The 16,770-nt window shown below is 41.5% G+C and overlaps 1 protein-coding gene across 1 annotated transcript in view; it reads left to right on the top strand.

Annotated features, from left to right (window-relative positions):
- Positions 1–16,770, top strand: part of LOC145358010 (glutamate receptor ionotropic, kainate 3-like) — a 475,535-nt gene that overhangs the window by 403,776 nt on the left and 54,989 nt on the right. The gene's annotated exons all lie outside the window — the stretch shown is intronic.

The following is a 16,770-nucleotide window of genomic DNA, read 5'->3' as shown; positions in this document are numbered from 1 at the left end:
ATGGAAATGGTGACTTTCTGTTTAAAAAGAGAACTAAAGGAGAATTGAGGAGAAAGATGCAATTCTGATTAAATTCTGTGCAGCTCCTGTGATGCTGAGGCATGAAAACATCAACGGTGGAACTCAAATGGTCAGGGAATGAGTAATGAGGTTAGCTCATATAATATTACCCTCATTGAATTCAGATTTCAGGAGCCTGGCATCAAGGAGCCAGCCCCCAGAATTTGCCAAGTGAATTCAATTGTTTTGGATCCCTGAAAATGTTTTAGCTGCAATAAACATATAAAAAAAACACCTCATGGACACAGGATTTTCGGAATCTGAGTTCACATCTAAAAACACTTTAGTTACCTTAGATTGATAAATTTTGCATAACTTCTTTTATAATTTAGAGAAAATCTTTCTGAGGCTGATCTTCTTGCGGTTGTTAAAAAGAAGTGTCTTTAGATTGTAAAGCCCATGAGAAGTAATTTTTACCCGCTGTGAGCTAAATTGAGATGGCCTCAAATGGGCACAGGGATCATGATGTGTATTGACCCTCTGCCCATTGACTGCAACAGAGGCAATATGCCAACTTTATGCAGAATCATACAGCACAGAAAAGGCCCTTTGGCCCATTGAGTCTGCATCGAGAGTAAGTACCACTAGAGACTCGCAAATCTCACTTCCCTGCACTTATCCATTATCCTTGAATGTTATAATATTTCAAGTGCTCATCCAAATACTATTTTGAAGATTGTAAGGTTTCTGGCTTCCACTACCTGCCCAAGCAGTGCATTCCAGATTCCCACCCACCCATTGAGTGAAAAATAATTTTCTTAAATCCCCTCTGAATTTCCTTCCTCCCTACCCTAAAACTATGCCCCTTCAATCTGATTCATCCCTCAACCAAAGAGAACAACAACTCCCTACTCATCCTGTCCATACCCCTCATAAGCTTATACAGCTCAATCATCTCCCCTCTCACTTCAATGATTTTAACACAGGGTTAACCACACTGTTGATTGTTAGATGTCACGGTTATGGATTAGCTGAGGAATCAGTCCGTCTGCGTTTGATATTCCCAAATAACCAACCACATTATGAGTGGCAAATACAGGTATACAATCAAATAAAATCACTGCAAGGAGTGATAGGGCCTGGGTCAATGAAGACAGAGTAGTTAAAAGTGCAGGTAGTAGGATGTGGAGGCTTTGGAGGAGTACAGAGAAGATTTATCAGGATGTTGCCTGCTCTGAAGGCTATTAGCTACGAGGAGAGATTGAATAAATTGGGATTGTTCTCCCTGGAAAGACCAAGGCTGAGGGACAGCCTGATAGAAGTTTATAAAATTATGAGGAGCATAGATAAGGTGAACAGTTGGAAGCTTTTTCCCAGGGCAGAAATGAGAATCACAAGGAGGCACAAGTTCAAGGGAAGGTCCAATAGAGATGTGTGGGGGAAATCTTTTACATAGAGGGTGGTGGAGTGATTGAGACAGAAATGTTAGTGATATTTGAGACTTATCTGGATGGTCACACGAACAGATGGGGAAGAGAGAGATACAGGTGGTTAGTCTAAATAGAGCAACGTGATTGGTGCAGGCTTGGAGGGCCAAAGGGCCTGTTCCAGTTCCTGTTCCTGTGCTATTCTTTGTTCTTTCTTGTGTCAGAAGGTGTCTGCCACTGCATCTGTACTGTCCAACCTTGTGACCTAGTTAGCCAATTCATTTTAGCTAGATTTCAGGTTTAAAATATTTGTCTTAGACTGATGCTACTCGTCTTCAAATTGAACATGAAATTCTATTGTGTTATAATTGCTGTCGCATGGAGGCTGCTTTACAATGAGATAATTGATTTACCAGGTCCAGCATAGCTTGCCCCCTGGTTGGCTCTAGAATGAAATGCTTGAAAAAGCTGTGCTGAATAAACTCTGTGAACTCATGTTCCAGGCTAGCTTTACAAATCTGATTCACCTAATCTAAGTGTAGATTAAATTCACCCATTATTATTGCAGGACCTTCTCTTACATTCATTTCTCCTTGTATACCCGGTCCTACTGTGTAACCATCATTAGGGTGCCTATTACCTACTCCCAAAAGTGACCTATTAACCTTTAACTTTCAATCCCTGCCTTCCCCTAATGGCATTCCACAGGGACCTTCCCTCCACAACACAGTCTGGTTCATTTCTCAGTCAACCCAATATCCAGTCCCATTCCTATGGTATATTTCCAGGCAGGCACATGAAACAGCTGTTATCTTCCCCCGCTCACCTCATCGTCCAAGGCTTTGAACTTTCCTTCCTGATAAAACCTTCTTTCAGCTTAGTATACTGATTTGATTTGATTTGAAGTCTACACTTCCCGCTGCTTTTCCGAATTTGAGTGATGGACTGGGCTTCGTTCACAACCCTTTGTAGTTTCTTTTGGTAGTCGACAGAGCAGTGGCCATACTGAGCTGTGATTCAGCCAGAGAGAATGGTGCATCTGTAAAAGTTGGTGAGAGTTGGAGCATATGTGCCAAATTTCCTCAGTCTTCTGAGAAAGTAGAGGCATTGGTGGGCTTTCTTAACGATAGTGTCAGCATGGGGGAACCACGACAGGTTGTTGGTGATCTGGATACCTAAAACCTTGAAGCTCTTGACCCTTTCCACTTCATCCCTTTTGAAGTTCTATTGTATTATAATTGCTGTCGCATGGAGGCTGCTTTACAATGAGATAATTGATTTACCAGGTCCAGCATAACTTGCTCCCTGGTTGGCTCTAGAATGAAATGCTTGAAAAAGTTGTCCTGAATAAACCCTGTGAACTCTACGCTTCCTGAAGTCGATGTCTGCGTTTACTGTTAACAGGTGCTCTGCTCTACAATGGAGAGATCAAACATAAATTGGATGAACACTTTGCAGATCATCTCTGTTCAGTCCATAAGCACATCCCGAGCTTCCCATGCTCTGTCATTTCTATATACAACACTGCTTGTCTCTTTCTGTTTTTGGCCTCTTGTGCTGTTCTCATGAAGCTCAGGATCAGCTTGACGAATAGCAACTCATCTTTCAGTTCGATACGTTACAACCTCTGGGCTCAACGTTGTCTGAGTGGAATTTGCACATTCTCCCCATGTCTGCACGTGTTTCCCTTCCACAGTTCAAAGATGTGTGGGTTAGGTTGATTGGCCATGATCAGTTGACCCTGGATGTCAGGGGGATTAGCAGGGTAAATATGTGGGATTATGGGGATAGAGCCTAGATGGGATTGTTGTCTGTGCACGTTGATGGGCCGAATGGCCGATCCTTGCACTGTGGAGATTCTATTTTACTATGATTAACTTCAACAATCTCAAACCATGCCCTTTATTTTGTTTTCATTTCCTTTGCAAGTTTTGATTTTTGTTTTCATTTTCTCTTACTTATGTTTTCTTTTTAATGACAGCTGTTCAACCTTCTGCCATTCACACCTCATCTAGGCGTATCTTTTGTTTTTTTATCTGTTCCATTGATACCCCCTTTGGTCTCACACCATCATATCTTTAGTCATTTAATCTGTCCCAAATTCCACCCTATCATGGACCTCCCTACCCTCCAACTCTGACTTGCTTAAAAGCTTATGTGCTTCTAATTTTTCCCGGTACTGAAGGAATGACACTGGCCTGAAACGATGGCCAGAATTTTCGACTGTTCACACCAGCGGGATAGTCTGATCCCACTGACGGTGCTCCCGCTTCACAGATTTTTTTTATTGAATTCGGATTCCGCCATCAGCCGTGGTGGGATTTGATCCCCAGAATATTAGCTGAGTTTCTGGATTAATAGTCTAACGATAATACCAGTAGGCCATCGCCTCCCACAATCTGATATCAGTTTGGCAGCATCACAATCATTTTGCTATGGGACCAGTCATATATCACTGATGAAAGAAAAGGATTTACCCAAAATGGAGTTAAATTATTCCTACAAATACAACCTATAATCATAGTAAAATAGTAAAGAGGTATGCTTCAGGGTTCAAATGATACCGATAAAGATTCATTCTCATCATTTATGATCTTAGACAGATATCTCAATATATCATTGTCCTATAACATGCTCTGGTTTAAGTGCTGTCTATTATTCATACGAGAATAATTATCTAGGTACATAAGGACTTATCACCAAACTCTTGAGTTGTCTTATCTGATGCACCAGGAGATGTAGTCAACAGGAAACCCCGTTCACAACAGCAGGACCAGAAGATCCTGCTGCCAGATAATAACAGACCACCTCCACCACCACTGCGAAACATGTGGTGTGAGATGCACAGAAAATATCACCCTTTAAAAGTAAAGTTTATTTATTAGTGTCACAAATAGGCTTCCAAGAACACTGAAATTAAGTAACTGAAAATCCACTAGTCACCACACTCCGGCACCTGTTCAGGTACACTGAGGAGAATTTAGCATGGCCAATGCACCAACACGATTTTGGATTGTGAGAGGAAACTGGAGCACCCAGAGGAAACCCACGCAGACACAGGGAGAACATGCAGACTCCGCACAGCCAGTGATCCAAGATTGGAATCGGACCCAGGTCACTAGCACTGAGGCGCAGCAGCACTAACCACTGTGTCACTGTTAGCTTGGTTCATCCTGCCAGACTGCCAAGTATTTCCAGCATATTCTGCTGCTATTGAAACCTGAATCAAATGGCAGTTGAAGGTTAATTGTGCTCTTCCCCAACATTTCTTTGCATCCGGTTACTTTATTTATAAATAAAACAGAGGTTGTAAATAAGAGAGAAAAACATGATAAGCTGGATAATGAGTATCCACTTTAACATTTGTAGCTGACAAGTGATAGACTGAAATTTACTGTCTTTGCTCAGGGACTTAGTCTCCACAGTGCTAGGGTTGTCAAACTTAATCTAGTGGATTAAATTTATTAATTGAAAGTGCATTCATATTTTGATAAGGAAGTAATGAAGGCCATCATTGATTTTGGTGCATCAGATAAGACAACTCAAGAGTTTGGTGATAACTCCTTATGCACTTAAATAATTATTCTAATATGAATAATAGCACTTAAACCAGAGCATGTTACGAGACAATGATACCTTGATCATAAATGATGAGCATGAATCTTTATTGGTATCATTTGAACCCTGAAGCATACCTCTTTACTATTTTACTATGATTATAGGTTGTATTTGTGGGAATAATTTAACTCCATTTTGGGTAAATCCTTTTCTTTCATCAGTGATATACGACTGGCCCCATAGCAAAATGATTGTGATGCTGCCAAACTGATATCAAATTGTGGGAGGTGATGGCCTAGTGGTATTATCGCTAGACTATTAATCCAGAAACTCAGCTGATGTTCTGGGGATCAAATCCCACCATGGCCGATGGTGGAATCTGAATTCAATCAAAAAAATCTGGAATTAAGAATCTACTGATGACCATGAAATGATTGTCGATTATCAGAAAACCTTTTTAGGTGAGGAAATCTGTCACCCTTACCTGATCTGGCCTACATGTAGCTCCAGAACCACAGCAATGTGGTTGACTCTCAACTGCCCTCAGGCAACAAGGGGTGGGCAATAAATGCTGGCCAGCCAGCAATGTCCATGTCCTGTGAATGTATAAAAAAATAAAATTAAGTGCAGTATTTGAACCTGCACCCACTCAATCTCCCAGCATGAGTGATCAGGAGTGGGAATGCAGACTGGTTTTCCCAGGAGCTTTGTAACTGATTTAGGCACCCCTTCTGAGATGAGCTAGCTCAGCACAGTGCAATGATGTAGCAAAGCAATGGAATTTACCCAAAAGCAGAGATTGGACCTCCCACTGAACCCATCCAAATGTTTGACATGACTGTGATAAACAAACACTGAGCCTGAGTGAAATTAGAAAACAGTCCTCCAAATTCAACTTCCTATTTCAGTTAGGGATGATCAGTAGACTAACCTGGGAATCGATTGCTGCATGTGTAGAAACGTGGAATTTTTAAATCACCTCATTGTTTAAATACCTGTCCTGCTGCAGAATTACAGTCATAGTTATCCCCATTAGAACTTTGTTTATGGGTTCAATATAGAGTGGTTTATTGCTCCAGTGATTTCAGGAGCTTGTGCAATCACTCACGGTGTGGTTGTGTATAACTTCAAACTGCACCATAAGAACATTGCCAAGATTCTGTTTATGGTGGAGGAATAACATTCTTTGTAACAATAAACGAGCAAGTGGTTTATATATCCATTATAAGACAATAAAAGGCTTATTAGAATTTTCGGATTACTCTGCTTTAGTGCAAGTCTGTATGCTACAAATAACATAAATGGCTTCATTCCTTATTATTATGGGCACCCTCATGTGGTTTCTTCAGTAGATTGTGAGATTGTGTTAATAACAAATCAGTACTGAGTATACAACTGTAAAGTTTGTAAGTCTTTGAGTTATGGCACAAATCACTCCCGAATTATACTGCACAGGGAGGCTATTTAGCTCATTGCAATGATCTTAGCTCTGTGAGAGGTAGTCAGTTCACCATATTAGCCTCCTCTTTGGCCATCGCCGTGCTTTCTGTCCCCCTTTTCAAGTCCATTATCTAAACGTCGTTGTAAAAAACTTGAATCTGCATCCTTCTCCGTTTTGGGCATGGTGGCACAGTGGTTACACTACTGTCTCATAGTGCCAGGGTTCGATTCCCGGCTTGGGTCACTGACTGTGCGGAGCCTGCGCGTTCTCCCTGTGTCTGTGTGGGTTTTCTCTGGGTGCTCCGGTTTCCTTCCACAGTTCAAAAGATGTGCTGGTTAGGTGCATTGGCCATGTTAAATTCTCCTTCTGTGTACCCGAACAGGCACTGGAGTGTGGCAACGAAGGGATTTTCACAATAACTTCATAGCAGTATTATGTAAGCCTACTTGTGACACTAATAAATAAACTTACAAGCATATTCCAGAGCATAAAAGCTCTCTACATAAAAATCAGTTATTCTCACCTTTCCACTGCATTTTTATCGGTTATCTTAAATAATTGACAATCCTTTGGTTACTCCCCAGTCTTCAGGTGGAAACAGTTTCTCCTCGTTTATTGTGTCAAAGCCCTTGATAATATTGATTACTCCCTCAGTCCATCCTTTCCTGAATTTTCTCTGCTCTAAGAACGGAAACCCAAAGTGCTCCAATCTCTCTCCTTATCCAGTGGCAAGAAGAATGGTCATCACCACCACCAGTCTAGTAACTGTATCTCTTGCTAGGCTAACAAGAGTAAAAAGATCTGTTCTGTCAAAGCTGCTTTGTAACTAGGCAATGAATTGTCCAATGTTGGCTACCTTGGATGGCTGTCTCTCTGAATCTCTCTCTCTCTCTCATTCTCAAGATTGCTCCCTCATTCTCCATGGGGGACTATTTGGTCTCTGCTCAACAATTCCCATAATAGCTTGACAAAGATAATGAACTCAGTATGGCATTCAGAATTATTGACACCATACTCAGTAGATTAAGGTTTTGAAATGTCACCTTTTATACAGAATTGGCAACAAAATTAGGATCATATTTCCTTGATGATTGCGAATCAGGCGTGGGTTGAGGGAGAAGGTGGATACTTAGACTTCAGAGTGAGAGACAAAAATCTCAGCTCGAAGGACAGCAACACCATACCTATTGGCATTTAGTTGAATCAAAGATAGCAACAGCATTACAAGTGCCATATTAAACAATGCAAATGCCTGTTGAAACTGGCAATTACAGCAAGAATCAAGTTACTATTGGCACAATAACTTATTAAATTCAAACCCATTGGAATCCAAACTGAGACAGCAGCTGTCACAGGCACAGCTGTAGCTAAAGTCAGACATTAAACTGGGTGTTGACTTCTGAGTTTCATTACAACAGGGTCTATTGCGTGATCTTGCATAACGGAACATAGGTAAGACAAAGGTGTATTTTCCAATTCAGACTGCAAATTGATTTGATTTATTATTATTGTCACCTGTACTGAGATACAGTGAAAAGTATTGTTTCTTGCACGCTATACAAAGCATGCCGTTCATAGAGTACATAGTGGAGAAGGAATGGAGAGAGTGCAGATAGTGTTACAGTTACAGCTAGGTTGTAGACTAAAATCAGCTTAATATATGGTAGGTCCATTGGAAAGTCTGATGGTAGCAGGAAAGAATCTGTTCTTGAGTTGGTTGGTATGTGGTCTCAGACTTTTGTATCCTTTTCCGATGGAGGAGGGCAGAAGTGTTTATGTTCAGGATGTCTGGGATCCTTGATTATGCTGGCTGCTTTTCAGAGGCAGCAGGAAGTGTAGACAGATTCCATGGACAGAAGACTGGTTTGCCTGATAGTCTGGGCATCGTTCACGACCCTTTGTAGTTTCATGAGATGTTGATCAGAGCAGGAGCCATACCAAGCTATGGTACAAACCAGAAAGAATGCTTTCTATGGTGAATGGTTTCCTGGAATGGAAAATAAAATAACTTAAATGAAAAAGGGATAACAGAATATGTAGGAGAAAATAATAATCTTGGAAAGTTTATGTTGATATTTTATTAAGACTACTGCTGATGGTAAATGCCGAGCTGTTCCAAATCCCAGAATGCAAATTCAAAAACATTGTCCTCAACTATATTTTTGCACTTTGGTATAATGTGAGGAAAGGTTTAAAATCAGAGAATGATGTCCCAGGTGATGATTTTAAATAAAATAATTATTTATTAGGAAATAAAATGAGTCACAGTAAAGTTAACTAAAAGTATACTTAACTAATATAATGGCGATACACAATGTCACAAATTTTAAACTGCTTCAAACAATCTTAACTATCAACTCTCCCCAAGTCATTCAACAATACTGTATGGATTTTAAAATCTGTAACAAGCTAGTAACTGTTAACATACCAGGGAGTTCCATCTCTTTGGAATTGTTTCTGAGGTAAACCAACAGCTTGGTTTTCAAAATCAAACATTCTTGTGCAGGTTAGGTGGATTGGCCATGCTAAAATATCCCTGAATGTCCAAAGATGTGGAGGTTAGAGAGCTTAGTAAGGCAAATATGTGGGACTGTGAGGATAGGGCCTGGGTGCAAAGATCTGTAGGAAAAGTCAGTGCAGTCTCGATGGGCCAAATGGCCACCTTCTGCACTGTGGGGATTGTATGATTCATCACAGACACTGCTTGCTGGGAGTTAAACAGCTATTCGTACTGTTGGCTGAGGTCTAAAAAAAGCTCTCGCTGCAAAAATGTAATCATCTTCTTGAATATGGCTTTCTCCTTTGATCTTCCCTAACTTCTTTAGAAAGCAGACTTAATTATCTTCCATTCTTGATTTTAGCTTTTGGAGTGTAAATGCAAAGTACACTCATTTTATGAACCTTTCTTCACACCTCTCTCTTCACACCTTCCCTTCCTTTGAAATCCTGAAAAATATATTAAACCCTTCATGTTCTATCCCCCCCACTGTTATCAACTTGCCATAGATAAACATATGTTTGCAGTGTTGCTGAGCACATCACTATATCAATGGCATTAAATCCAATAACACAACCAGCCTTAATTAATTTACATTTTACCACAGTTCTTATTTTCATTCAATTTAATTTTTTATTGTCACATGTGTTAGTGTACAGTGAAAAGTATTGTTTCTTGCACACTATCTAGACAAAGCAAGGAAAGGAGAGAGTGCAGAATATAGTATTACAATCATAGCTGGGCATAGAGAAAGATCAGCTTAATGCAAGGTTGATCCATTCAAAAGTCTATTGGTAGCAGCGAAGAAGTTGTTTTAAGTTGGTTGGTATGTGTCCTCAGACTTCTGTATCTTTTTTCTGATGGAAGAAGGTGGAAGAGAGTGTAGCCGGGTGTGCAGGGTCCTCAATTATGTTGGCTGCTTTTCCGAGGCAATGGGAAGTGTAGACAGTGTCAGTGAGTGGGAGGCTGGACCGAGTGATAGACTGGGCTTAGTTCATAACCCTTGAGAGTAGATGCGCAAGGGTGGCGACTTTCTGGATTGCGCTGCCCGGGGAGGTGGTAGGAGCAAGGATGATAGCGGCCATTTAAGGAGCGTCTAGACAAATACATGAATAGGATGGGAATGGAAGGGAATGGATCCATAAGCGCTTATGGCTTTAGGTTAGGCAGGCATCATGATTGGGGACACAGCCTTGTGGGGCACCAGCATTGAGGATGATCATGGAGGAGGTGTTGTTGCATTTCCTTACTGAATGCGGTCTGAGAGTTAGGAAGTTCAGCATCCAGTCACAGGAAGAGCTGAGCCCCAGGCCACGGAGATAGGAATAATGGTGTTGAAGGCTGAGCTGCAGTCGATAAATGGAAGTCTGACATAGGTGTCTTTATTATCTAGATGTTCTAGGGTTGAGTGCAGGGCCAGGGAGATGGCGTCTGCTGCAGACCTGTTACAGTGATAGACGAACTGTAGTGGATCCAGGCATTATGGGAAGCTAGAATTAATTCATGCCATGACTAACCTTTCGAAGCATTTCAAAACGATGGATGTCAGAGCCACTGGACGATAGTCATGTGGGAGTACATTAACCACTAAAACATATAACCAGCAGAAAATACTCCAAATTCTTGGATTTCCATGATCTTTTCATGTCACCAATATTGTCCTGACATCTTCATGATTGTATGACAACCTACTATTCTTTGAGTCATAGTTAATGTACTCCCACATGTAGTACAAACAGCCATAGAATATTTAATGGATTGACTAGTAGTCAACTCACATATACAACCTCTTGAAGACTACTTAGTGAGATCAAATATTATTTATTATTCATTTGCGCAAATGTATTGCGCTATGATGATTTACATCATAAACCTTATCCTCTTCTGATGCCCCACCTCCCTCCTTATTTTTTGCAATCTGTTTCATTTCTGGTCATCAGTTAATGAAAGGAAGGGGTCTGCACATTTTTTTCTTTAAATGTTAAAATGTATAAAACTTAGCCCAATTCTCTTCCTTCATGTGTAAGCTGAGATAATGAGCATGTTATTTGACTGGGGAGGGCATTTCTGCTGATCTTGGTTTCATCCATATTTTCTTGTCTGCACAATCTGCCAGCAGGAGTCACTCATTTGAACAAAGAGCAAGGAAAATTACAGCTCAGAAACAGGCCCTTTGGCCCTCCAAGCTTGCACCAACCATGCTGCCCCACTGAACTAAAATCCCCTACCTTTTCGGGGACCATATCTCTCTATTTCCATCCTATTCACGTATTTGTCAAGACACCCCTTAAAAGTCACTAACGTATCTGCTTTCCCTGCCTCCCCCAGCAAGAATTTCCAGCTACCCACTACTCTCTGTGTAAAAAATCTGTCTTGTACATCTCCTTTAAACCTTGCCCCTCGCACCTTAAGCCTGTGCCCCCTAATAATTGACTCTTCCATACTGAAAACAAGCTTCCGACAATCCACTCTGTCCATGCCTCTCATAATCATGTAGTCTTCTATCAGGTCTCCCCTCAACGTTTGTCATTCCAGTGAGAACAAACCAAGTTTCTCCAACTTTTCCTCATAGCTAATGACCTTCAACCAGGCAACATCCTGGTAAATCTTTTCTGTCCCCTCTCCAAAGCCTCCACATCCTTCTGGTAGTGTAGTGACCAGAATTGAACACTATGTTCCAAGTACGGCCTAAATAAGGTCCTATAAAGCTGCAACATGACTTGCCAATTTTTAAAATGCCCTAGCTGATGAAGGCAAGCATGCCATTTGCCTTCTTGACTACCTTCTCCACCTGCATTGCCACTTTCAGTGACCTATGTACCTGAACACCCAGATCCCTTTGCCAATCAATACTCTTGAGGGTTCTGCCATTTACTGTATATTTCCTAGCTGTATTAAAACCTTCCAAAATGCATTATCTCACATTTGCCTGGATTCAACTGCATCTGCCATCTCTCCGCCCAAGTCTCTGACCGATCTATATCCTGTTGCATCCTCTGATGGTCCTCATCGCTATCCGCAAATCCACCAACCTTTGTGTCATCCACAAACTTACTAATCAAACCAATTACTTTTTCCTCCAAATCATATATATATATATAATAAACAGCAAAGGTCCCAGCACTGATCCCTGAGGAACGCCACTTGTCACAGCCCTCCATTCAGAAATGTACCCTTCCACTGCTACCCTCGATCTTCTTTGACCGAGCCAGTTTTGTATCCACCTTGCCAGCTCACATCTGATCCCGTGCAACTTCACCTTTGGGACCAGTCTGCCATGAGGGACCTTTTTTAATGTAAGGAATAAACTCATCCTTGTTGTCACTCTCAAGAATTGTAAAAAAACAATTTTGAATTTGTCATATGAAATTGTTCTCTCCCTAAAACCTCTTGGGTGGCGCAGTGGTTAGCACTGCTGCCTCACAGAGTCAGGGTTCAATTTCCAGTTTGGGTCACTCCCTGTGTGACATTTTCTCCGTGTGTCTGTGTCGGTTTTCTCCCACAGTACAGGGATGTGCAGGTTAGGTCCATTGGCTGTGATAAATTGACCCTAGCGTCAGGGGATTAGCAGGTAAATATGTGGGGTTATGGGAATAAGTCCTAGGTGGGATTGTGATTGATGCAGCCTAAATGGGCCGAGTGGCCTCCTTCTGCACTGTAGGGATTCTACTTTTATGCAGAGGATCTGTGCCCTACAGGCAAAAGAAATATGTGCCAGGGATAGCACCTTTTTTGAATTAAATAAAGGCATCAGGGAAAGTAGTTTCTGTGCAATGCTTTAACTAATCAGAGTTAATTTGCCAATCAATCAGCACCTTTTCCTTGTGCCAGATAAATGATTGCTCCCTTTGATATTTGTCATGCCTGCTTCTGTCCTGATGATTGCAAGATGAAAATCTTCAACAACATGTTTCTCTTTTAGGCAATACAAAACTATGCTCAAAGTCATTAAGTTCAGTACTATTACCTGTCTCAAATCTGAAAACCATAGTTTGAAACCATCAGTGAGCTAAAGATATTATTAGACTCTGCTTGCTGGTGGAAAAATTAAAATTACAATCAGTGATTCCCAAGTTTCAACAGATGTGCATAATCTTAGATAATAGCGTACAATCTACAAAACAGGTTAATTCTGAAGAGAAAATTAAAGAGGAACTTAAAAAGGAAGAAGCCAATTGCCATGTATTCTGACACAGTGTCCTGGGTGGGTGATTTTCTGACTCACCACATCTAGCACAGATCGTGATAATCCCACAAAATAACATGTGGCCTAAAAATTAGCTCTGCCCTGGCACCAAATGGTTTGCGGTCGTCCCAATCCCTTTCCAATCAGGGTGGAGCTGAGAAGTTGGTGGGGTTGCCACACTCAACCTCTTGCCCTCCCCTGACCAAGCTCATCATAGGGAAGGGCATTAAAGTCTGTCTGTCAAGTCACAATTTTAATTATAGTGTAAGACATGGTCACTTGCATGGTAATTTTGCAGTGCAGAACATGTCATTCGGGTCAACCATTCTGTCCTGCTGTCTTTATTTCTGATGAGACTCCTCACCATCCATGCTTTCTCCCTCATATTTGTCTTGATTACCTTGAAATACATGTCTGTTATTCGCAACAGCCTCTCCATTTCATAGCAAGTTCCACATTCAAGGCACCCTGTGGGTAAAAACCTCCTGAGTTCCTTATTCAACTTACAAATGTCTGGAGGAACATAGGAACAAGAATTGGCCATTTAGTCCCAACAGTCTATGCTGCCATTCAATGAGATTATGGTTGGGCTGCAACTTTAATTCCAAACATATACATACCAGATGTTCAATGTCCATTGATATATTTAGTTAACAAAATCCATCAATCTCAGATTTAAACTTGCAGTTAGTTGAGCATCAATTGTTGTTTGTGGATGGGTGTTCCAAATTTCGGCAACTCTTTATGCGTAGAAATGTTTCTTAACTTAGTTTTGAAAGGCCTGCTCTAACTTTTAGACTATGGTCCGAGTCTGAGACTTCCCAACCATCAGAAGAGGTATCCCTGTACCTGCTCTATCAATTCCCCTGAATATTTTGCACATTTTTTAAAATCAGATTAGCTTAATCTTCTAAATTCTTGCAGTACAACCCTTGTTTGTGGAATCTCTCCTCATAATTTAACCTTTGGAGTCCAGTTGTCATTCTGTGTGGAGTTTTCATATTCTCTCTGTGTCTCCCTTCCAGTGCTCCAGTTTCCTCCCACAGTCCAAAGATGTGCCGGTTCAGTGGATTGGCTATGTTAAATTGACCCTTAGTGTCCTAGGATGTGTAGGTTAGGAGGAGTAGGAGGATAAATATGTGGGGTTACAGTAGCTGGGATGCTCTGTCAGAGAGTAGGTGCAGTCTCGATGGATTGAATGGCCTCCTTCTGCACTGAAAGGATTCTGTGTATCTACTTACTCCATATTCAAATATTCACCTACAACTAAACTAAATTTGATGCACCTCTGTGCTTGTGATGTTTAAATTTGATTGAAATCAGTAATCATTATCAAACAACCGGATTGATTTTGCAGATTTCCATCTTGCAGGATAGCAAAAATGCTCTCAGAAAAGCAATAGGTCGGAAATAATAAAAGAAACTCTGACCAAAATAGAACAGATTAGTACATAAGTAGCAAGATTCATAGGCTGTGTATTCACTCATGAGAGAGAGATGTTGCAATCATTGGTGTCACATTTGGTAAACAGTAAAATACATAAAGTGGCACTGTGTGATTGCAATGCCTGTGCAGTCTGTGCAATTTGAGGATGAATATTTCAATGAACACGATAATCAGCAAATCCAAAGCTGCTTTATTGCATACATTGTAATGTTGTCCCATTGGAAAATGAATACTTTCTATATATCAAAGGTTTTTGATATCCTATTAATATAGAACATATTATAGTAACATACAATGAGTTAAAATATTCCTGTTTTTGATGCATTTTAAAATTAATTCTTGGGATGTTGGTGCAATTATCTAGGCCAGCATTTTAAAGTTTATTTATTAGTGTCACAAGTAGGTTTGCATTAACACTGCAATGAAGTTACTGTGAAAATCTCCTAATTGTCACACACTGGCACCTGTTCAGACACGCTGAGGGAGAATTTAGATTGGCCAATCTATCTAAACTAGCACATTTTTCAGAGTGTGGGAGGAAACCGGAGTACCCGGAGGAAACCCAAACAGAAATGGGTAGAATGTGCAGACTCCATACCAACAATGACCCGAGCCAGGAATCAAACTTGGGTCCTTGGCGCTGTGAGGCAGCAGTGCTAACCACTGTACTGCCAAGCTGCCCATGTATTTCCTGTCCCTAATTGTCCTTGGGAAGGCAGAGATGAGCCACGGCATGAACCAGTGCAGTCCATGTGATATAGATACACCCACCCGCAGTACTGTTCGAGGGGGAGAGCAGTACAGTGGTTAGCACTGCTGCCTGACAATGCCAAGGACCTGTGTTCAACTCGGGCCTTGGGTCACTGTCTGTGTGGAGTTTACACATTCTCCCTGTGTCTGTGTGGGTTTTCTCCGAGTGCTCCACTTTCCTCCCACACTCCAAATATTTTCTTTTTGATTTTTGTTTTTTCATTTGTGGGACATGGACGTCGCTAGCTGGCCAGCATTTATTGCCCACCCCTAGTTGCCCTTGAGAAGATGGTGGTGAGCTGCCTTCTTGAATCATTGCAGTCCATGTTCTTTGGGTTAACCCACAATGCCATCAGGATTTTCATTTGAAAAATCCTGGAATTCCAGGATTTTTACCAAGGACTGTTAAGGAGTGGTGATATATTTCCCAGTTAGGATGGTGAGTGGCTTGGAGGGGACCTTGCAGGTGGTGGTGTTCCCATTTATCTACTGCCCTTGTCCTTCTAGTTGGAAGTGGTCGTGGGTTTGGAAGATGCTGTCCAAGGATCTTTGGTGAATTGCTGCAATGCATCTTGTAGATAGTACACACTACTGCTACTGAGCGTTGGTAGTAGAGGGATTGAGTGTTAGTAGATGTGGTGTCAATCAAGCGGGCTGCTTTGTCCTGGATGATGTCAAGCTTCTTGAGTGTTATTGGAGCTGCACCCATCCAGGCAAGTATTCCATCACACTCCTGACTTGTGCCTTGTATGTGGTGGATAGGCTCTGGGAAGTCAGGAGGTGAGTTACTCGCTGCAGTATTCCAAGCCTCTGACCTGCACTTCTAACCGTTGTGTTTATTTGGCAAGTCCAGTTCAGTTTCTGGTCAATGGTAACCCCAAGGATGTTGACGGTGGGGGATTCGCTGATGGTTACATCACTGAATGTCTAGGCAGTGGTTAGTGTGTCTCTTATTGGTGATGGTCATTGCTTGGCATTTGTGTAGCGTGAATGTTACTTGCCACTTGTCAGCCCAAGCCTGGATATGGTGCAGATCTTGTTACATTTGAACATGGGTTGCTTCAGTATCTGAGGAGTCGCAAATAGTGCTGAACATTGTGCAAGCATTAGGTCTTTAGTCCACATTTGAACCAATGCTGTAATGAAGTCAGGAGCTGGGTGACCCTGGCAAAACCTATAATTGTCCACCACCATTCTCGACTGGATGTGGAAGGACTGCAGAGCTTAGATCAGACCCATTGGTTGTGGGATCGCTTAACTCTGTCTATCAGTTGCTGTTTTTGCTGTTTGGCGTGCAGGTAGTCCTGTTTGGTAGCTTCACCAGGTTGATACCTCATTTTTGGGTATGCCCACTGCTGCTCCTAGCATGCCATCCTGCATTCTCCATTGAACCAGGGTTAATCCGCTGGCTGGGTGGTAATGATTGAATGGGGGATATGCTGGGCCATGAGGCTGCAGGTTCTG

Source organism: Carcharhinus amblyrhynchos, chromosome 24 (genome assembly GCF_965287045.1).
Source record: "Carcharhinus amblyrhynchos chromosome 24, sCarAmb.v2.hapA, whole genome shotgun sequence".
In the NCBI taxonomy this organism is placed as follows: domain Eukaryota; kingdom Metazoa; phylum Chordata; class Chondrichthyes; order Carcharhiniformes; family Carcharhinidae; genus Carcharhinus; species Carcharhinus amblyrhynchos.
Note: the sequence above shows the minus strand (reverse complement) of the source record. Positions and strands in the feature narration are given on the sequence as shown.